Source organism: Phascolarctos cinereus, unplaced genomic scaffold (assembly GCF_003287225.1).
Source record: "Phascolarctos cinereus isolate Bilbo 61053 unplaced genomic scaffold, phaCin_HiC Scaffold_5;HRSCAF=322, whole genome shotgun sequence".
In the NCBI taxonomy this organism is placed as follows: Eukaryota; Metazoa; Chordata; class Mammalia; order Diprotodontia; family Phascolarctidae; genus Phascolarctos; species Phascolarctos cinereus.
In genome coordinates, this window is record NW_027555958.1 from 453,948,565 (window position 1) to 453,971,791 (window position 23,227).

Below are 23,227 nucleotides of genomic sequence, written 5' to 3' on the forward strand. Positions count from 1 at the left end.
TAACTGGTTGATCCTGTGGTGTTAGCTGCCCAAGGCCATCATAAATCATCGTATTGATGTTTGCTTAATGCTTGACTGAAATTCCTGGTTTTTTCAATGCCGCAAACCATCTGATTAAGCAAGTTCATTATTCTGTGACCTGGAGTTTGGAGGGTAAATGACTATTGTGCAACTCGAGGAGCAATGGGGGAAACGATCCTAACCTACTTTTCTGCACCCCAAGTCTTGTAGCAGCCATTTAAAAAAAAATCTAGTACCAGAGAAGCCATTAGACTTTCATATGGCTTTTTTCCTTGAGCTTTTAGGTTCTATAGACTGCCAAGACAAAGCTTTTGTGGACCGCTGGAGGTATTGGCCCTGTGGACACCGGATCCTGAGGAATATATTCCTAAGGTTAAAGACAATTTTCTGATAGTGGCAGGGACTGATTTTTCTGTTAGGTGTAAAGTTATACCAAGGAGCTTCTGAGTAGCTGAATTGGTGGTCATCCACTCAAAAGTAAGCTCATGCCCACTTAACATCACTGCCCCTTTCTACTTTAGGGTGACTGTTAAGAGCGTGATAGTGTCCTTTCTCTTTCTGTCTCAGATACTTCATAAAATCTTTCTTACAGTAAAGCATACAAAGGAGTAAGGCTATACTTTGTACCTGCAAAGATAAATTAGGGTAAAAAGTCCAGTCGCCTTTTCTCAGTTATCTTGAAACTGAGCGAGTATGAGCCATCATTGGTAGGGATTATTAAAGAAAATGGCCTGAACTACAATATGGCTAAAAGGGTCTTTTAGTCCATTCCATAATTCTAAGAAATTTCAGGTCACTAAGTTTAGGTGGGCATTTTCAGTGATTGTAGTTCCCTGTTATATTTTCCAAATATATTTGGATCTTTGACACATCCATGCAATTTCTCGTATTAGAGTTGAGCTCCACAGCATCGACTCTGAGAGGAATGAACCAGCTGTGAGGGCTGGTAATAAGAAATAATAATTTTTCTCTTATATTAATAACCAATTATCAAGTCAAGCTTTTTCATTCTACCTTCTCATTTTAAGCCCAGTCCTTGTGAAGGACATTGCTGATAGATGAGATTGTCCATGCTTCTTGATCTTGGGTGGGAACCCCCACCACTAGAAGACCTTAACGAAGAAAATCATTTCTAGGTGGAATTCTTACCCCACTATTGTTCATTCTCTGGGTAGAGATGGATGGATTTATCCAGACAGCTGCAGCCAGCTGAGCCTCCTCACATCCTCAGCAGGAGGAGTTGAAAACTTTCACCCCTCATTGGTAACCAATCAGAGTTGATTTCCACCCTTGGGTGGAAACTCCCTTTCCCAAAAGTATTGAAACACTCAAACTGCCTCCATGAAGGGTCTTTGGTTTCCTATTAGTGCCACTGACCTCATTTATTTTTAGCTCCCATTATCAAGTATTAATTACCTAGAAAGTCTCCCTTAGACTTTTCATCAAGGTAACAAGATTTTAAGCTCAGCTCATACTGGAAAATTAATCTGAAGATCAATGAGAAAATGGAATCTACCCTTGCTAGACCACATATTTTTGAGTCGCCAGAGAGTGATTTTCTAAGCCTCTAGGGATCTAAAACTCTTTAGCAATATTTGCAGATTTGGGAGCCTTAAAGAGCTGCATTGGTTTTAACTGTTGGCTTTTTTCCCAGTTCTTTGGGCTCTTGGGCTCATTTCTAGATGGCATTCAGACAGAAAGTTACAGAAATGATGCAGGGACAAGTCTTTTTTTTAATTATTTAATCTAAAAACAGTCTAGACTAATCCACAAGTGGATAAAATGACTACTTAATACAACTGAAGAATAGTACTAGGCTGCCATCTCCTGGGATGGGAATCCACAGCAGACAATTACCATGAAAGTAGTAAGGTGATTTCCCTCTTAGGTATTCCTAATTCATGTTAAAATTGTCTCCTTGCTATCTGTGTGCTGTTGAGGATCCAATTGATTCTGCAACCCTATCCACATGGGAAGCCTTTAAACAGCTTCCCATTCTGATGATCTTTATTTTTTTTTGTAGGAAGGTATCAAGCCTTTTATACAGCTATTGGGGTCCAGACCATCTGGCTTACATTCATGACCTGAAAAGGATTATGTCCCAGTACCTTGCTTAGAATTTTTTTGAATTTAATTTTTTTGTTACATTTTGAGTTCCAAGCTGTCCCCCTCCCCACCTCACACAAGCAAAGGTCACCATTTGACGCAAGTATGTGTGTTTATCTCTCTAGATATATAGATATATACTTATATCTAGAGATGGACAGAGATAAAGCCATACTATGAAAACTTCTATTTATCAGTTCTTTTTCTGGAGGTGGATAGCATCTTCCTTCATAGATCTTCTGTAGTTGATTTGAATATTTACAATACTCAGAATAGCTTAGTCACTGAGTTATTCTTCAAACACTACTGCTGTTACTCTATCTAGCACTTTTGATTCCACTCATTTCATTCTTCATTATTTCATGCAGGTCTTTCCATATCTTTTCTAAAATCAACCTGCTCATCATTCTTACAGCACAGGAATATTCTGCAACAATCATACCACAACTTGTTTAGACATTCTGTAATTGATGGATGTCCCCTCAATTTGTAGTTCTTTGCCACCACAAAGAGAGCTGTTATAAACATTTTAGAAAACATAGGTTCTTTTCCCTTTCCCCTTTTCCCCTGAGCAACAGACCTATTGCTATTGCTGGGTCAGAGGGTGTGTGTGTATATATATATATTTATATGTATATTTGTGTATATATATATATATATATTTATATGTATATTTGTGTATATATATATATATATATATATATATATGTAATTGTATAACTTGGGCATAATTCCAGGTTGCTCTCAAATGGTTGGATCAGTTCACAGTTCCACAAACAGTGTAGTAGTTTCTTACTTTTTCTATATCTCTAACATCTGTCACTTTCCCCTTCCATCATTTTAGTCAGTCTCATAGGTGTGGGATCTCAAAGTTGCTTTAATTTTCATTTCTCTAATAATAATGTAGAGCTTCCTTAGGATTTTGTTCAGAACAATGCTCTGGGTTCAAATAATACTTCTTTGGAATGCTGCCCTATGGTCTTTGGCATATTCCTCAATCTCAATGGCCTTCTATTTTCTTCATTCTGTCAAAGAAGGCGGTTTAACTATAATGCCTTTCCTAGTCCCTAGTCATGTAGGGCATCCGGCTCCAGCCCAGTTTCACCAAAGGCTTGTTCAAGCTATTTCCTATACTTCAGCACAAAACTTTAGATCCTGATGAACATACGAGGATGGCAAAGGGGGAACCAAGATCCCAATAATCTTCCTAAAGGAAGGAAGTAGAATGGCATGAGCAAACCATAGCTCAAGAAAGGGGCTAAGACTGGTTGAGAATTTGAGGAGACCCTTTCAGTACATCTTTGTTTCTTTTATGGCTACTGGTTCAGCAAAGGAAGCTCTGACAAAAGCTAAAAAGGACCCCGGTGGTTCTTGAGTTAAACTCTCTCTTGGCTTGTGGATTTGGAAACTACGATTTTGGCAAGTAAGGACTTAGTTGTGTTGTGAATTGGAGTGGATCCTCGGATCTTGTGGACTTCACAGAACTGGATACTTCAAGAAGAAGCATGAAATAGAAATCGCTTTCATGACGTTTTCACTTAAGTCTGACACATGAAGTTGAGGCTCTTGATGGCCTCAATTGGCCACAAACATTATGTTGGAACCTAAAATATAGACATTCTTTGGACTGACGTTTGCTGCTAAACTGAAATGCTCATCACTATAAGTCATGAGCAGGCTGCTACTGCAGCTCTTTGCTATACTCAGTGATGTCTGTTTATAGACTTTATTCACCCTTCCCTCAATGTGTCTTCAGAAGTATTCACCGGACTTTAATTTTCATCACCCTGTCTAAGATGGCCCAACTTGACTGTTAGCTCAACACTCTACATCTAGAGTGAAAAACTGATTCATGACACAAAGGTAATGACTTAGAAAGGGCCTCAGGATATCTTGGGACAAGATTGCTTAAAAGGGAAAGTGTGATAACCATCTCCATTTTCTATGCCTAGATGTGCCAGTCAAGGCAAAAAACATCTAAATCAAAGGGATTGAAGTTGGATCACTTAAATTCTCAGCCTCCCAAATGGCATTGATGATTTGAATAATTGCCACCTACTGAGGGAGATGAAAGATGGTGACTAGAGGAGCCCCAGATTTCTGATAGAGTTAGACATTTTTCCTGGCTGCTCCCAAAGTCCTGTTTCTCCTTCAGGTCCCCCAATCCTTCAGGGATCTCAGAGCAGACTAGGTCCCAGGAGTAGCTGTGGATTGCCCATGTTTGTCTGCTCTCAAATATTCTAGTGAGTGAAAATCGGCTCAAAGTAAGCAGTAGCATCAAAAGCTGTCTTCCTTGTCCTTCTTCCTGTCATCTTTTTTCCCTTTGCCAAGAGGGGAGCAGATAGTGACTCATCACTATGTCCTGAGCATTGTTCTTTCTATTTTCTTTCTTCCCATTGGGAGATAACCATCACCTTCTCAGAGCTAGACTAGGAATGCCTAAAAAAAGATCCTTGAGCAAAAAATGAAATATCCAATGGTGTTTTCTCCCTTGTGAAGCCTCCCAGATCTGGACCATTCACATGATGAAAGAGGAAAAATCCTAGTGAGACCACTTGGATGCACAACTGAGAAGGAGCATGGCACTGACAGCTCATTCAAGTTCCCAGGGTGTCCTTGGGTATTCGATAGACATCAAATGGTCTAGCTTTTAACTTGACACGTGGAAATTATCTAGGAGAAGTAATGAGCAAAGAATCTTTAAATCAAGGATAGCTAGGGGGATTTGATATCAGCAGCCGATAGTTTTCAGCCCTTTTTGAAGCTCAAATAGAATGCATCGAAGTTCTGTATCCTGTAAACTAGATCAACATCAGCCCTTCATATCAATAGCAAATCTTAGGTTAATACTATTCTTGGCTTTCCCTAGTGTTGGCTTTTTTGCCCCTACTATTTTGAATTGACCTTGTAATGCCTGGCCCTAATTAATATTAAACTGAGACTACTACCTTGATTTGGGACCGTATCACTATGATCAAAACAGGATCACCCTTTTGCTGTCAATATAAATTGTTATTTGACCTGATTTCTCATTATAACAGACAAATAATCTCCATGGTGATACCCTCTTTATCGATTCTGATACTCTAATTACTCAGAGGATTTCAGATCTCATGAATATGGGAGCTCTCTCAAATGACAGACCATAACTCATCTATGTCTTCCCCAAATTTGCCATTAAGGACATGTTTAACTTTCTTTCATCACAGAATATCAGGAGAACTCATACCTCATCTATCAGTTAGCTAGCTTTCATTCTCAGCCCATGTCCAAGCCATCTTCTTTTCAGTCCTACATTTCTTGGAAACCTTTGGCACTTGGAGAAGCCACATAGACTAGTAGAAATGAGTAGTAGACTTGGGGTCAAATTAACTGAACCATGGTCCAGTTAGGTAACAGTTGAGAATGTTGAGTAAAACAATGATAAATAATACTTGTAGTGCCTACTTCCCAGGGTTTTTGCAAAGGCCTCTAGGGTCCACTCACCCGAGTGGTCATGTCCACGGATAATTTGTAACTGATCATATTAAGAGTAGGTGCAGTTAATGGCATTGTCACTGATGCTTTCAGCAAGAATTTCAACATCATACATATCTTCCCACTACTGGATGAATTCTTTCATTTCATAACGTAGGGCTCTAGTTCTTGGAACATCCCTAGTGCAAATTGTAGTAGCTTATGTGGTTTGTTCGTCATCTTGCCCACATTTGACTCGGTCATATGGTGTGTGGTGAGGGGAGTGGGCTTGGGAAGAAAGATTTTTGACACTCATCCAACATTTGTGCTTTCAACAAAACCTTGCAAATGTGAGATGCAGGTGTCAGCGAAGAGCTCAGCATCATAAAGCATTAGGTACACAAAACTGGTGGTAACTTTTTCCAATTAAATGTCTATAGCTTAAGGTTCTATATAAACTGAGTTCGGGGTGGGAAATGTGCTGTCTAATAGGTTCCTAAGTATGTGCAGGAAAAAAATACACAAAGATATTTGGGGAGGAAGGACGTGAAGACAATCTATGGAGTTTGAGTTGTCTAAGGTGTAGGCTGTTAATATAGGTCAACAGAGCTATTGAAAATGAGGAGAAATCCAGCTCAGCTAGGCAGGGTGGTAAGCTGAAGCCAAGGAAAGGGGAAACTTAACCTATGAAAATATAATCTTAGGAAGCTGTTAGGGATAAAGAAGTAGTCATGAATTTAAGGGCCAGTTGTCTGCCTCCCTCAGACTAAATGGAAGTTCATGATGGTAAGACTGTTAGAATTGGAGCTTTGTATACCAAGCATGTCGCACAATGTCTGGAATGCAGTAACTGCTCCGCCTAGCTCAATGATGGGGCTGGATATAGTTAGCCACTCTCTGGCAAGCATAATGACAGTCTGAAGAGTTCAGTGGACAGAACCTAGGCTATTTAAGGGACTCATTGACGACAAGTTGAGGTCTCTGGCTATTTTTTACCTTGTTAAGAAAAGCCTAAGGCATATGGGGAAGGAGAGGAGTTATGACAACTTCATTCAAGTAGTTAAAAGATTGATGTGAAAGATGGACTTAGATGCCTTCTGCTTGGCCACAGAAGAATGAACTAGAAGTCCTTGGAGCAGCTCCATTAGAAAGAAATCCAGCAATGATGGTGAGCAAAAGACTTGAAGGAGCATCACTTGGAATGAAGAGGCAGAATGGGATGTTAACCCAGGATCTCCCAGTCCGATGCTTTTCTCTTACTCCTGGCAGAAGCATGCCAGGTATATATCCCTCCCTGGTTGTTGACAGAGATGGGCTCTGACTGGATGGGGAAATCCCAGTTCCCCTTCATGTCTTTTCTATAATCTGATCTTTTTCATTTTTGCTTTGTTTTTTACTGGATAGAAACTGAAGTCTCTATATGAGAATGAGACTATGGCATAATAACAATGTGGAATTATGGAGATGGGATTCTAATGTAGCAAGAATGAGATAGGAAGACTCCACTGTCCATTTGCACGGGTACCCACAGAATGGAAATCTAAAGGACTCCATCAAACTGACTTTTCAGCTGGTACAAAGCTCAAAGAAACAAGGGTTTGGGGGGATTTTTTTTTTTTGGCAGATCTTCCCTTAAATTGCCCAAGGGAACAACAAAAGAAGCACATGTAGAAGACAGTATTGCTACATAACACTACCCTCTGGCTCTCCTGTAAGGAAAAAGAAAAGGCAGTCTCTGCTTTGTGGTTGAACAGGGACCGGCAGTTGTATGTCTATGCAGAGCAGGATGGGGGAGAGTTACCTCTCTGTCCTTCCCAGTAAGGCTGCAAAGTTATAAAGGCCATGTAATAAAGAAATGATTTATCTACACTGGTTAAGCTATTATGATACTCCAACTTTTTCTGCTGGTTCTGAGAAAAGGAGACCAATGCAGGTTTTCCTTCTTGTATTATAGGGACTTGTCTTGATGCTGCCAAAAGTGCTCGGGGTCAAATCCCTCTCCTGACTTCATCTTGTCATGTCCTAGACTTGGTAATAGATGATTTTGAATCATATGAAGACCCATCACTATCAATGCTTTTGGATGGGGAATTAAAAAAAAACACATTTGCCCTATGACAGTTAACCAAGAATTTGCTTCATTCCGTTAGCTTGTTAGATATTGGATGAAGCAAAAAGCTTTATTGGATTTCCAGATCCAGCATGTCTTGGGAAATAGAATATACAAATCTAGGCAAGTGAGATGAAGACTTGTCTCTGAGAAGAGCCTCATGCAAAGTACATGACATTCCCAAGGGAAAGCCAGGCAAAAAGTGATGTATAGGGTTAATGTAAGAGTAGGGGGTCATGTGAGTATGCTAAAAATAGAGAGGGACACTAAGATTGCACATGGACTAGTCTGGCTGTGGTGTATGAAAAAGGTTTTAAATGTCTACCTTTCAATATTTGTCCACTGTGGAACTAGTGATGTTACTATCTTGAACTTCATTCTCCTTCCTAACAAAAAAAATAAGGAATCCTACTTTTATTAATTACATCATAGGGATATTGTAAGCAAAGCTTTTTTTTTTGGTAAGCAAAGTTTTGCAAAATATATTTGTATAAACTTCACTTATCAAAGAGGTTTGTTTGAAGCTAGAAGACTACAAATTAAGACTAAGCAGAAAACAACACTGGCACATAGCTCACATGGTGAGACTTGGTGGCAGATAGGACAACACAAAACAAATTGGTAAAGTAGCATTCTTTGAGTCACTCGAATTCATCCAGTCCATTAATATTGGTCTGCCCAAAGGTGGAAGGTCGTCATTAGGACCACCTTCTGCTGTATGTTAAAATGGCTCACCACAAAGGTGAAATGGGAATTTTGTCTGTGAGTTTTTAAAGGCATAACAGCATAAAAGCCAACGAGCCAAAATAGCACTGTATCAGACTTAGCTCCTTTCTTGTTGACTGCTCTTTGATTTTATGTAACACAAATGGCAAATAATCCAAAGGATGAAACAGATGCACATCATTTGATGGACCTGCCTGGGGAAGGGGATTTGGCAATATTAGACTGAGTTTCTCCAAGAAGCTGAGGAAAAACTTGGAATGTGGTGAAAGTAGTATTCGATATTAAATGCTATCTTCCAAGGCCATCTTATCTTCCTTTAGTATTTCTGGTATACCTCCCTACCCTGAACCAAACTCTTTACCTCTGTCACTAATCTGGGTGCTAGGGAGGTAGGCCAAAACCCAAAGTATATTGTGAACCTGTGAAATGGAAATTGGAAATTCCCCTTTAAATTAATAAGATCACTCAAATAAATAGGTTCAGTTCAAATCTCGGTCATGACCGTTCCATATCTCCTGAGTGTTCTTGGCCTAGCATTCCAGGAACTAGCCATTCCTAGGTCACGTTGACATGGAGGGTTGGCTCCTCTCCTTGTGAGACGTGATGTTATTAAAAAACAAAATACCAAGCCTCAGGCGGATGGGAGCGTGGCTAAGGTCAGATGTGTATTGGACAAACCATGAATAGCGCATGCATCAAAAAGGGCTTCTTGGCCCCAAGCCTTCTTTGTTTAGAACAATATAAAAACACTGCGTCCTGTAAGCCCGCTGAGCCTCACCCGCGGGAAGGACGCTTCGCCCGGGAAAATCTTTACACAATTCAAGTTTGTACAGGCTGCAACGGGGCTCCCAGCCGTTGATTGACTTTGGAGGTTCCCTTGAATTGGTGATGTATTCTCTTCCATTACCGACTCTCTTGATCGGTGCTATATTATTGATTGTTCTTATTATTTATGCTTTCTATGCAAATTCAAACTATCTGTGCTTTGCTTCTTCTAAATAAATTATCTATTTCCTATTATTTTCTGGTGCATTGGAGAGTGTCATTTATAGGAGCGAATCCGAACCTCACTAAATCCTATTAATACAAAATTGGCGTCACGAACAGGATTCGCTGTATAAATGCCTTTCTTTAAGAGAAATGTTGAGCCCCGGGCTCCGGTAGAGGTCCCCGGTTGGGAGGACCCTCCGTTTTCCTCGCTCGCAAAAACCTGGTCACAGTGTACAGGACCTAGTGAGGATTGGGGGTGTTGGGGGTTCTCGTTTGGGGTGCGACGGATGGGCCGGTTGCCAGCAGGGATAATGGGGGGATACGACCAGTACATCATTTCCCTCCCTTTTGGGTTGTTTGCAGCCAGACAGCCAAAGGCTGCAGCAGGACTCTGAAAAGTTGCCTTCATTCTCCCCCTCTCCCTCCCCAGGTAACAGCAGCTTCAAAGCAGTGCGTGGATGGGAGAGGGAAAGAGAGAAGAATACTTTATTACTTAGGTTATATGGTTGGTAGAGGGCAAGTTGGGAAGGATTGTTGAAGTGTTAGGTCAGAATTAGAAAGGAATGAGATATGTACAGGTTTTAAGGGGATTTTAAATCATTAGAAAGAAAGGCAAGGAAGTTTAAGCATGTAGGAGAGAGGAGTGTGTGTAGAAAATTTGAAGGGTGAGTAAAAGGAAAGTGCATGCTGTAATCGCGCAGCAAATATGAATTGGGACCCTGATACTTGGGAAGGTGATATTTGGGATGAAGATGATGATAGGTGGGGGGAAGTAATAGAGGGAAATGTTCCGGATGTTTAGATGGGGAAGCTCGGCCGATAGTTAGGAGAAAAGCCGAAAAGGAGGGAGCTAACCCACCCCGGGTGACTGAAATCACGGAAGATTACTCCCAAAGAGAAATTACTGATTTGCTTAGTAGGTTTTCACAGCGATCAGGAGAGCCTGCAATCTCCTGGCTTGTAAGATTAAGTGATGGGGGAGCTGGAGGAGTGTGGCTAGACCCCAAGGATTGTCTAAAATTTTTGAGTTTGACCTCTATATTTTAATACAGGCAGAGAATAAAGAGGTGGTAGAGAAAAGATTAACTCAACTAATAGAACATATGAAGGAGAAGGGATGGGAGATTAATCCTGATAAAATTCAAGGTCCAGCTCAAAGTGTGAAGTTTTTAGGAATAATTTGGAATAAGGGTCATAGAGAAATCCTCCCCAAGGCCAAGCAAAAAATATTAGATTTTTCACCTCCTAGGGACAAAAGAGAAGCTCAAAAGTTCGTTGGGTTGTTTGGTTTCTGGAGGAATCACATTCCTCATTTAGGTCAGATTTTGAAGCCATTGTATAAAGTTACCCGGAAAAAGTATGCATTTGAATGGGGGGAAACAGAATCGAAAGCCTTTGAGGAAGCCAAAATAGCTATTCAAACTGCCCTGGATCTTTGGCCTGTACAGCCAGGGCCGATGGAATTGCAAGTTACAGTTTTGCATGGATATGCTGATTGGAGTTTATGGCAAAAACAACAGGGCAGGAATGTTCCTTTAGGATTTTGGTCGCGAAACTGCCACCTGCTGGCCAAAATTATACTCCTTTTGAACAACAATTATTGGCTGCATATTGGGCCCTGGTAGAGACAGAACATTTAACTTTAAACCATGAAGTTGTATTGAGGCCAGCCATACCCATTATGAGTTGGATTATGGGGACCCCCGCCTCACATAAAATAGGACATGCCCAAGAATCATCAATTATTAAATGGAAATGGTATTTGCAAAATAGAGTCAAGACAGGCAGATCGGGTATTTCCACCTTGCATGAAAAGGTATTAGAATTACCAAAACATTCAAATGATATTGATATACCACCAAAGTCTTATGATCAATCACCTGTTTCTTGGAATAATGGATATGATTCTCTAACCCCCGAGCAGAAGAAGCATGCTTGGTTTACTGATGGCTCGGCTAAATATATAGGATCTAAGCGATGTTGGAAAGCTGTAGCCTATAATCCTTCATGCAATACTATTTTGGAAAGCTCTGGTGAAGGCCAGAGTAGCCAATGGGCCGAATTAGTGGCTGTCTATCAAGTAATTCAAAAGGAACAAGGTGGCCAATGTCATATATATATATATACTGATTCCTGGGCCGTAGCCAATGGCCTAGCAGTTTGGATGCCAATTTGGAAGAAACACGAATGGAAAATTAGAGACAAAGATGTGTGGGGAAAAGAATTATGGGAACAAATATGGGAATGGTGTCAATGTACTAATGTATCTGTATTTCATGTAGATGCCCATGTGAATCAAGATTCTGTGGAACGTGAGTATAATGCCCGTGCTGATGAATTATCCAAACTTCAAGGAAAAGCTTTAAAGGTCACCCCCAGAGAGGAAAATGAAACACAATTAGGAAAATGGGTCCATATCACCGCAGGACATCTTGGCGCTCTTGCATCTTACAGGTGGGCATTAGACAGAGGGATTAACATACCTCTGGATCTATTTAAGCAAATAGTACAAAACTGCATACAATGTCAATTATTTGCTCATCGGCCTGTGCCGAAGAAAATCACTGGAGAATTGGCTAGAGGGTCTTTACCTGCTCAAATTTGGCAAATAGACTATATTGGACCATTACCTGTTAGTCAGGGGTGTCAATATGCCTGCACTTGTGTGGACACCTACTCTGGGGTATTAGTTGCCTGCCCCTATAAACGGGCTACCCAGAAAAACACTTGTAAAACCCTAGATATTATTTCTCTTTATTATGGGACCCCCCTACAAATACAGAGTGATAATGGTACTAAAGTTTGGATAAAGAAGCATCAATCTGATAGACCAAGGCCAGCTGAGCTCATAGCACAAGGAAACACTAATACTGCCATAGTAGTATACCCTGGTGATGATAAATGGTATCATGTCCCACTAACCCAAATGTTTTTACGATATTAAGTGTTTTACAGTGTTTGCCTGCTATACGCTAACTATGGCATGAACTCCAGGTATTCCAGTGGGGAATCCTCAGCAAGGACCGCGTACTGATTCCATCTACGCTGGTGAAAACAACACCCACATCATGAATTGGTCATACCCATTCAACGTAGAAGTTTGGGACGCCCCTTTATTTCCCCTAATGAGAATCAATTTAACTAGTTTTAATCTAACTGTACTGCAGCAAACGGTACCAATATATCCTGTACCCTTACAAGTTGGCCACCTAGTCCATATTTTCCTAAAAGGTTAAGATCTGTAACATATAATTGGACACAAGTAAACTCCACCTACACTGTCTCACTATCACAAGCGGACGACAGAAAATATTTTTATTGTCGTAACACCTCCAATGGGCTGTATGAAGAATATCTAAACCAATTAGTATGGGTTGTACCTGTGACTCCGAAACCTCCTGGAATAATTCGTGTCCCCGCTCATGTACTAACACCTCTATCTTGCAACACAAAATAGTGTTTCATTATAATGTAACTTTTCCCTCTTTAGAAAGTTGTGTCAGGAAAAAAAGAGCTTGGTATGATACATTACTTGGTGGTGCAGGAACTGGTTTGGGTATAGTTAATTCTATAGACCTTGAGACCTTGGCTAGCAGACTGCGCAGTGCTGGACAAGATGTTTCTCAAGCTTTGACTGTGAATGCCCAATGGTTACCCACAACGATCCTGCCACACCAAAATACATTACAATATCAAGGCCAATTTTTACAAGTCTTTAATAATAGCATCCTCGTTAATTTACACCTTATGAAAAACATTGGTGTTTTATTTAATTGGACTAAATGTTCCTTGCAAAACTTATATACCCTCATACAGAAGGAAAATGCCCAAAGATTACTACAGGAAGGTAACTCTCACATATGGAACGATATACTTGACTTGTCAGATGTATGGAAAAAGCAAAAACCTGAGAATGCTAGATGCACTCCACTTTGGTGCGCTGGAACTATTATACTCTACCAAGTTAAAACTTGGACTGTTATGTGTCAATTTCATGTAATACCTTTTGTCTTACATAAATACTTTGCTTTACCTCATATCTATGGAAACTATATAGATTGGTATAATGTAACTCATACTCTGTCTGATTGTGTTGTAACTAATGGAGGGATTGTTTGTGGGATGATGACTCGGCAGATGGAACCCTGCCTTCTCTCACATTCATCCAATTTGTGTGATCTAACTTTATACCCAGTGAGTAACTTTTCTATGATATATGAAGTATCTACTCAATATTGTATAGCCTCTAATAATCACTCTGACCTTCTATCTGTAGATGTTACTACTGTCCATTTTCTGGTTGCTTATCCAATGTATCTTTCCTACGCTGGCAAGGAAATGATTTTTACTTTCCACCAGACACTAACCTAGTTAAAAATTTTGCTTGGGTACCCCAATCTTTGCCTCTACCTCATGTGTCTCTATCTCTATATCCCCTTATGAACATCTTGAATCAGTCGACTGAAATCAAAAAGTTATTAGAGTCCAACCAACGCGCGTTAAATGAACATCGAATACAGACTCTTATAGCCGCAGGAAGACTAGTCGAAGCTTCTCATTTAGTGATCTCAGATACTAATCATCATTGGTATGATTTTCTTTTTAAATCTCCTACTGCTACTATGTATTTTAATTCCTTAGCTACCCCCATACTACTACTTGCTTTGTTCTTTTTATGTCTTTGTATATGCAATTGTTATATGTATACCAAAATACGCACTATATACACTCATGTCACACCTTTGCCCCTCACCTATTATTCTCATGATCTTAAGGCCAAGTGAAATGGAAATTGGAAATTCCCCTTTAAATTAATAAGATCACTCAAATAAATAGGTTCAGTTCAAATCTCGGTCATGACCGTTCCATATCTCCTGAGTGTTCTTGGCCTAGCATTCCAGGAACTAGCCATTCCTAGGTCACGTTGACATGGAGGGTTGGCTCCTCTCCTTGTGAGACGTGATGTTATTAAAAAACAAAATACCAAGCCTCAGGCGGATGGGAGCGTGGCTAAGGTCAGATGTGCATTGGACAAACCATGAATAGCGCAAGCATCAAAAAGGGCTTCTTGGCCCCAAGCCTTCTTTGTTTAGAACAATATAAAAACACTGCGTCCTGTAAGCCCGCTGAGCCTCACCCGCGGGAAGGACGCTTCGCCCGGGAAAATCTTTACACAATTCAAGTTTGTACAGGCTGCAACGGGGCTCCCAGCCATTGATTGACTTTGGAGGTTCCCTTGAATTGGTGATGTATTCTCTTCCATTACCGACTCTCTTGATCGGTGCTATATTATTGATTGTTCTTATTATTTATGCTTTCTATGCAAATTCAAACTATCTGTGCTTTGCTTCTTCTAAATAAATTATCTATTTCCTATTATTTTCTGGTGCATTGGAGAGTGTCATTTATAGGAGCGAATCCGAACCTCACTAAATCATATTAATACAACCTAGTACGTAGCTGCCCACCTAAGGCTTAGAGAGTATTCCCTTGATGCTAATGTCAATAGAGGATGTGAAATTTTTCAAGAGCATACTCTTGTCTAGTGCTTAAAGCTGTAGGCCCAATCTCGGGTTCTTTCGTAGGAGGTAAAGAACAGGTTCTCTAGGGACACATAAGGTGAAATCACCTTGAAGGCAAGGATGGCCTATTAGCTCATTTATTGCATTTGAGATGATGTCTGCAGCTAGGAAAGATGGAGATTGACTCCTGGAATGCTTATTGATTAAGGAGATGCCAAGGCAATAAGTGTTCTTGACTCCTCATTTCCCTCCCATCTCTCTGATAGACATTGAGCATTTTTTCTGAATTCACTGCTTCATCACCTTAAAGTCGATGTGAAGACTGTGTGCAAAGCATTATTTCTTAAGAATTTAGTCCCATTGTACAGTGCCCAGAAGCCTTGATCTGGGTCATTTCTGTGGCTGGTGCTAACCGTCTTTCGATCTGTAAGAGATTATGTAGGCAAGGATCTAAATAGCCAGCATTTGTTGGATTTTTTTGGTTCAAAATTCTTTGGAAATATTGTTGTTAAACTGGTTTTTTTTTTGTATCAATATTCATAAAGGATATTGGTCTACAGCTTTCTTTCTGTGCTTTACCTTTCCCTATTTCAGGTATCAAAACTGTCTTTTTTATCAGAACCTACTAGGGTCCTTCTTATTTTATATTTTTTTTTTAGGAGTTGGTTTTCTTTGTTTTGGAAGTACCATTTAAAAAAAATTTTTTTGTTAAGGGGTTATCTGATATTAGAACTTATTTTTCTAATATTATATAGATTTTTCTTGGAACTCCTGGACCCAGATGGATTTACTTCCCTTCCTTCATCTAGGCCAAATTTCTTTAATAGAAAGGAGGGAGATAATGGTTTTCTTCCTACTTCACTGACACTAAGTTCATAAAAATGAGACTGGCATAGCTATTCAGTTCTTACAATGAAGAACAGGGAGAGAGGCAGAGAAATAATTTGAAACTAGGAAGGAAATACCCTACCTTTGTTTTTTGACTGAGAATAGCAGACATTGCTGTTCCTCAGTTAAGAGGGTCTCATACCAACCATAGCAATCTTTAGCCCAATTGATATGAGGGCGGAGTTATAGGTGTGCTAGAATTGGATCTACTTTCAAGGATCAGACAAGTCCCAGTCTTTGAAATATTAGATTCCCTCAGCTTTGTTACTGACAAAAGGATGGACATTAGATAAGGAAATGACAATTAAATCTGTAACAATCTCCACTAGAGAAATTGAGTTGACAATGGGCTGCTAGTTTATGATAATTCACTGCCCACTTCTGGAAACTCTGGTTTGGAGGGTAGAGGCCCGGTACATACTCCACTGCTGAGGGGTAAGCTCAGGGAACATCTTGGGCACTTCCATTATACAGAGGACTAAAGTCTTAAGATTTTCTCACGTGGTTTGTTTTCATGAGGTAGAGCTAGTGTTCTCTCTATGCATACATACGTATGTATCTGTAGTAGGCCTCTCGTTTAAATAATAATATCTATTCCCTAAAATTTGGCATCAGCACCAGGAGACATTTTGCTTTCTACCATGATGTCTTTTCTGGGGAAACTGAGGCCAGACACAAGATAAAATTGAATGAGCTTCTGCAATGCACCAGCAACGTAGATGGCAAAGTGACGGTCTCTGCGCTCTAAAAGCTTTTATTCTGATGGGACAGGACAAAGCATAAAGAGGGGATCAGTAAAAGGCCTAGAGATACGGGAAGAAAGTAGCAAGGGATATGTAAGGTAGATAGGGCAGCATCCAGCTGAAAGCAGGTATCTGGTGCCTGGGGGAAAGGGGAAGTAGGGATTCAGTTGGGAAAAGTACAAGGTCATGGGGTGGTGGTGGTCCTAATGGTGGACAAGAACAGGGAAGTAAAAGTTCTACTAAGGAAATAGTGTTGAGCCTGGAGGAGGAGTGAGGAGTAGGCTTTCTATACCATGTGCTAAATAAAGAAATAAAGAAAATCTGACTAGGGTCATTGAACAGCCCTTTTGATCTCACCTTCATTGAAACTTATGGTAACTTCATGTGGACAGCTCTGATTTTTGCCTTCTGGGATGGCTTTAGGATGGACTTCCAAATCACAAGTGGGTATTCTAGATAATCGGAGGCCTTTGATTAGAATCTCAGAAGCCTATAGGTAAGGCAGCTAGCCTTGACCTTAAAACTGCCAAGGATTCTTGCCTCTTCCAGGTATGTTGCCGCCTAAACAAGATGGTTCCACAACTTTGTTCTCCCCAAAAAGAATCAATAAGTGCCACACATGAAGCCCTATAGCAATTTCCAGAGAGATGTAGTGTTCTCCAAAGATTGCCTACCAGGTATGTAGAAAGTTGCATAGAAGAAACTACTAACTCCAATTCTTTTCTAGATCTAACTCTTAACTATCACAGCCCTAGTCTTGAAGCAGACAGAATATTGCCTAAAGGGTAACTACTACTGCTGACTTTGCTAATATCCACTGAATATTTCTCTCTAGGCTTCAGGAATCTACTACAAAACTTAGGGTGAAATCATCTTTCTTGAGTTGTTAGTCTTATTCTACAATCACTTGGTTCCCTGTTAGTTTTTGCTTTTACTTTCTATCCCTTCCATCTTCTTTGTAAAACATTATTTACTTAAGAAAAAAAAAGATCCCAGCTCCATATTGGACTCAGTCCAGTTCTGCCTGGAGGAGGGCTAGGCATAGACAGACACAATGAGAATGTTGTAGCAGGAGGTAGACAATCCATGTGCAGAAGGTTTTGCGGCAAGGATCTTTTTTAGGTAATCTTCTAGAGTTATCTACCACTTATTGATTAAATTCTGCTGGCCTTGTTCTCTGCAGCTAGAGGAGGTGGAGCTTAAGAGACACAGTCCAATATTTTAACCCTGTGTCATCAGAGAATTGTTAGCATATCCACAAGGTTACCTAGTTCTGTGCTTCTGAATCCAGATCAGAAAGAGGGAATTCTTGACCTTGATCATCAATGCCCCTTCGTTAGTTATGTTGCAAGTATTTCTCAGCAGAGAATGGAAGACCTGCATGAGATATACTATGTAGTGTTGGGCAATTTTGTGTCAACCAGAGGCTTTGGATGGGTTTTCTTATATGGCCATGTCTTCAACAGGGCAGGATTGTTTAATTCTGTACTTGGCATGTGACAGTTTTGTGACTAGATATGGAAAAGTTCTTAAGAGCATCCTACAAGCTATATTTGGGCAGTTGATTTATTTTTTTATCTTGTTCAAGTGCAAGTTCTTCTAGAAGGAAGACTTCCTCAGAAGGCCATTTTCAACACTGATAAAGAAATAGAGACACTTGGTCATGACAGTCCAAGTGACTACGTACATCTGTTTGAACTGTTCAGCTGGCAAACCAGCTCTTTGCCCAGATAGCCAAAATGTTTCTGGGGAAGCAATTTCTACATTGGAAGATGGGCTGTATTCTCTTGAAGGGACAGCTCTTTCATCCTGGAAATGCCTAAAATATGGTATAATTATTTCCCAGAGAAGAAACCATTCTCCTTGTGGCAATGTCTTTGGAATCAGGGTGGGGGTCACTTTGAACAAAGTAGAAGAGGGCATATCTGGAGCTCCCTGTTAGAAGTTACAGTTGACTGGCATGGTAGTACCATATCAACTAGGACAGAGGTTCCTGAACTTATTTGGTTTACTGCCCCCTTCAAAAAAAAAATTACTCGGCACCCACCTGGAAATCTACTTTCTTTAACTTTTATTTTTGAAATTTGTGTCATTTCAAAATTTTTTTTAAAATGATGCATCTTAAATTTCATAATTGTAAATTTGTGTTTTTTCTTGCATCAAAATTTTGATGACACAATATTGTCATGTAACCATTAATGGAAAATTCTATGACTCAATATTGCATTAAAAACCCATTAAAGGTTAAGAGAAAAAACAAATGCAGTAACAAATTTGCATTCTTTTATGTATCTATATTTCAACCTACATCCTACAGCATAATAAAGAAAGATATTGTAAATAAGACACCTCAAAGCTTGAAATTATAAAATTATTAAAATCAACCATGGTAATATTTACATTACACACAGAAAACTAAGATAATGAAGGATATTAAAAATTATGAATAACATTAAAAATAATCCTAATGAGAAGAATGAACCTGGTATGCTGCTATCAATTTATTAATGTTCAACTCTATTTTTGTCAGCATTCTTAAATCACTGTGATTAGCTATTTGCAGTCAGTTCCTCATTTGTTGTTATTCCTATCAGTTCTTGTAATTTCTGGAGTTTCTTCTGTGTTTGTACTCGAAAATGGGTCCAAAACCCAATTGGCTATGTTCATTTTAAGAATATCTTCAAATCATTGATTGAAGTTAGAATAGAGAGCCTCCAAATGCTGACAATAGATAAGCAAGTCTCCATCATGTTTTTCTGCTGTTGATAAATCTGGAAACTGGCTGAATTCCCCTCATCCTAAGTTTCATTTGCTCAAAGGAAATTTTGTCACAAATGCAGAAACAAATTTTTGTTTTGATTAAATTCAGCTCATCACTTGTAACTGTAGATTTGTTTCATTAAATTTATTATACAAATCTGTTAAATAAGTTATGTCATTTTTGGAATCATGTTGGCTGGTAAAGCATCCTCTTTTCTAGGAACGCTAGCACTGAGTCGGAGTTTATAAAACCGATCCAAACAAACACCTTTTGAGAGCCAATGGACTTCTGTATGAAGCAGCAAGTGATTGAATCATTCATCATTTTCAATACAAAGTTGACCAAACAATTTGTCATTCAATGACTTTCTTCTGATTTTGTTGATTGCTTTAATAACATAATATAATGACCTATGTAGGCATCCACTCAGATTTTTGGCAGCTAAATGTTGACAATGAATGACACAGTGCAGTGAATACATTCATAACTACTTTTTTTAAATATGCAAGAAAACCCTTGGAGCACCATCAGTAGTAACTGACAAGATATGACTCATGGGGGAGTTCTTCCTTAAAAAAAAGAAAACTCCAAGGCATGAAATATTGATTCACCTTTAGTATCAATCTGCAAATGTTTTAGCAGATGATAATTCTTCTTGACAAATTTTTTCTTTTATGAATAGCATGTATGCTAAAAATAAGGTTGCACTTCCTGACAAAGTTGACTGTTTTTAAATACTCGCATAATAAATCTTCAACATCAATTCCTCTTTGCACTGCTATTGCTCAAAGAAGAAATTTTCTTGGTAATATCAGACACCATCTTGTGTAGCATAGTGTGTATTACCTCACTTATAGTCAGTAGAATTAGTTCTTCACCAATAGTATGTGGTTTTTCCGATTTAGCAATCAGTAACAGAATGCAAGAAGCATGCAACCCATGGTCATTTTATTTGGCAAAATTAGCTTTAATAGTATCCAATGTCAGCTGTCTTAAAACTTTTTCTTTGAGTGCTTGAAAATAAGAAATCTTAGGGCAGCTAGGTGGTGCAGTGGATAGAGCACTGGCTCTGAAGTCAGGAGGACCTGAGTTCAAATCCGGCCTCAGACCAAACACTTGACATTTACTAGCTGTGTGACCCTGGGCAAGTCACTTAACCCCAATTGCCTTAAAAAAAAAAAGGCAAAAAAAAAAAGAAAATAAGAAATCTTTCTTATCAGTATGAACTTTTGTTAAATGTTCTTGTAGTCTTGAAGGCTTCATAACTTCATTTGATAAAACTTTTTGTCAAATCAAGTGTATCGATAATGAATTGTTTGTAGGTGACTGAATAAAGGCATAGTTCAAATGTGCAATACTATGTTGCCTACATTTTTTCTTAGCTTCAGCCATGATTGCTGTAAAAGAAATAAAACTTGGAGGGCAGCTAGATGGCACAGTGCATAGAGCACTGGCCCTGGATTCAGGAGGACCTGAGATCAAATCTGGCCACAGACACATAACACTTACCAGCTGTGTGACCCTGGGCAAGTCACTTAACCCCCATTGCGCCCCCCCCCAAAAAGAAAGAAAACTTACATAATCAAAATTGGGATATAAAATTATCAAGAAATATAACAATTTATATAATTGAAAGTGCTAGTTCTCTCACGAGAACCAAAATTTTTTGCAACAGTTGTGTTATTGGAATAGCATCCGTAACATCAGGTACACAGTGGTTTTTGCACAAGACAGCAAAAGACAAACTAAAATACTAATGAAATAAACTGGGTTTTGTTCTTTGCTCAGTATTAGATATTTTATTGTTAGTAAGCACTAGAAGACACAAACATAGGCAGATGTATAAGAAAATGTATGGAAATACTCACATAAATTGCTGTTTTATTGAAACAATAATACAATTTGCTTTGTACATGATCTGTAATCTGTAACTCAAAGGTATCAAGTTTGAATTTAAATTTTTAAATACTTGTTGCACTTGCACTATTAACTGCTTGTCACAAAATTCAGAAACAATCTAAATTAATCTCAACTATAGTATCGTATTGTAAACAAGTCATTACATGCACATATTCCTGCCAATGCATGCTGGACTTCCCAGTGATGCCCAGCATACTCACCTACCAACACTTGCTTGTTAAGACCTGTTGTCAGACTTGATCACTGATAGGTTATAACTTGCATTTTGTGTGTTTGTTTGGAAAATAATGTAATCACTAAGACTTTAACTCTGTTACACAACAGATGAAACATGTATGAACAGTTTTTCAGACTTTTCTTCTCTTTCCTTGTGCTTCTAGCACCCCTCAAGGGGTAATATCACCTACTTTGGCAACCTCTAAACCAGAACACCAAAGAATAGATTAAGGAATACAAGCAAGTCAGTGAAATGATCCTGTAAAGTCTGGAGCCGGATTTCTGTCCAAGGTTGTCTACTATTTTTTTTTTTAATGACCTTAAGTAGGATAGAAATTGGCTTTTAGTATTGCTGGGGCAAAGGGTATAGGTAATTTAATAACTCTTGGGCATAATTCCAGATTTTTCTCCAACATGGTTGTATCATTTCATAATTCTACCAATGATGAATTAGTGCCCCAATTTTTCCACACCCCTTCCAACATTTTTCACTTTCCCCTTTGATCAAAAAAAGTCACAGTCTTTGCCTTTGTGGAGCTTGGTTCTAATGGGAGATAATAGCATATATAAGAGTTAGTGATGGAGGTGAAATTGGTATAGTCTGGAGATGGCCAGGAAGGGCTGGAGAGGCCTACATGTAGGCAAGGTAAGCCCAAATCTGGCCTATCAAACCAAGGAAGTTCCAGGGTAAGAGTCCAAATATCCAGTAGAGATAAGGTGAAGATAATGGCCTTCCATAGAGACAGTAGGGATGGAACATAGTGGATCAGGACTCGAGTTGATTTAGCTTCAATAAGATGAACAAGGGTCATTTCTCAGCACTAGATGATAAAGGTTATCATTTGTTGAATGGTGTCTACTAATGTGATATTCTGAGTCCCTTAAACTTGCCCTGACAAATGAGTCCTCATTCTTCAGAGGACTCTTTTGTCCATTCATTTTGCCATGAAGCCTGTAGTGGTGGCTGTTCAACTTACGAATCCTGGGAGTTTTATGTACCTATGATAACACATACATAACTTCCCAATCTTTGTATTTTTGCTTGTTTATACACAAACATATCTAAGATTTATCTAATAGGCTATAGTTTTTCCTCTAAGCCTTAACATATTCTTAGGACCCATACTTCTCTCAGGCTATCCTGATATCACCCTTTGATTTTGTTATAAATCATCATATTTCTTTCAAAAGCGTCAATGATCAAGCTCTGTTGCCTGAGGATACTCATGTCTTTCAGTGACCCATTGGGTAGCAATTTTTGTTGTCTTAGAGGGCTTGGTCATCTACAATTCTAAGCTATATTGTTTCAATGAAAGGAAATTGGGAAAAAGGCAGCTTTATGTATTAGGAAACAGGCCGATATCTTTGTAAATATCCACCCACTTCCCTTAGATTGTTAGATTTATTGGCATACAATTGGACAAAATGGCTCTTAATGATTGTTTTAATTTCTTCTTTGGTGATGAATCGACCTTTTTATTTTTGACACTGGTAATTTGGTCTTTTTTTAAATCAAATTAACCAAAGGTTTATCTACTTTATTGTTGTTGTTGTTGTTGTTGTTGTTTTTAAACAGTTATTAGTTTTATTCAATAGTTTTCTTTCAATTTTATTCTTTCCCTTGATTTTCAGAATTTCTAATTTGGTATTTAATTGGGGGGTTTTAATGCTTTTTCTAGCTTTTGTTTTTAGTTACATGCCAAATTCATTGATCTCCTTTCTCTTTTATTCATGTAAGCATTTAGAGATATAAATTTCCCTCTAAGAA

The 23,227-nt window shown here is 38.9% G+C and overlaps 1 long non-coding RNA gene across 1 annotated transcript; it reads left to right on the plus strand.

Annotated features, from left to right (window-relative positions):
• The first annotated feature begins 10,216 nt into the window (after window positions 1-10,216).
• On the plus strand, window positions 10,217-14,788 carry LOC144457864 (uncharacterized). The gene is made up of 2 exons (XR_013487443.1): window positions 10,217-11,863; window positions 12,355-14,788. It is a non-coding gene; the product is annotated as an uncharacterized LOC144457864 (long non-coding RNA).
• Window positions 14,789-23,227: the final 8,439 nt, after the last annotated feature.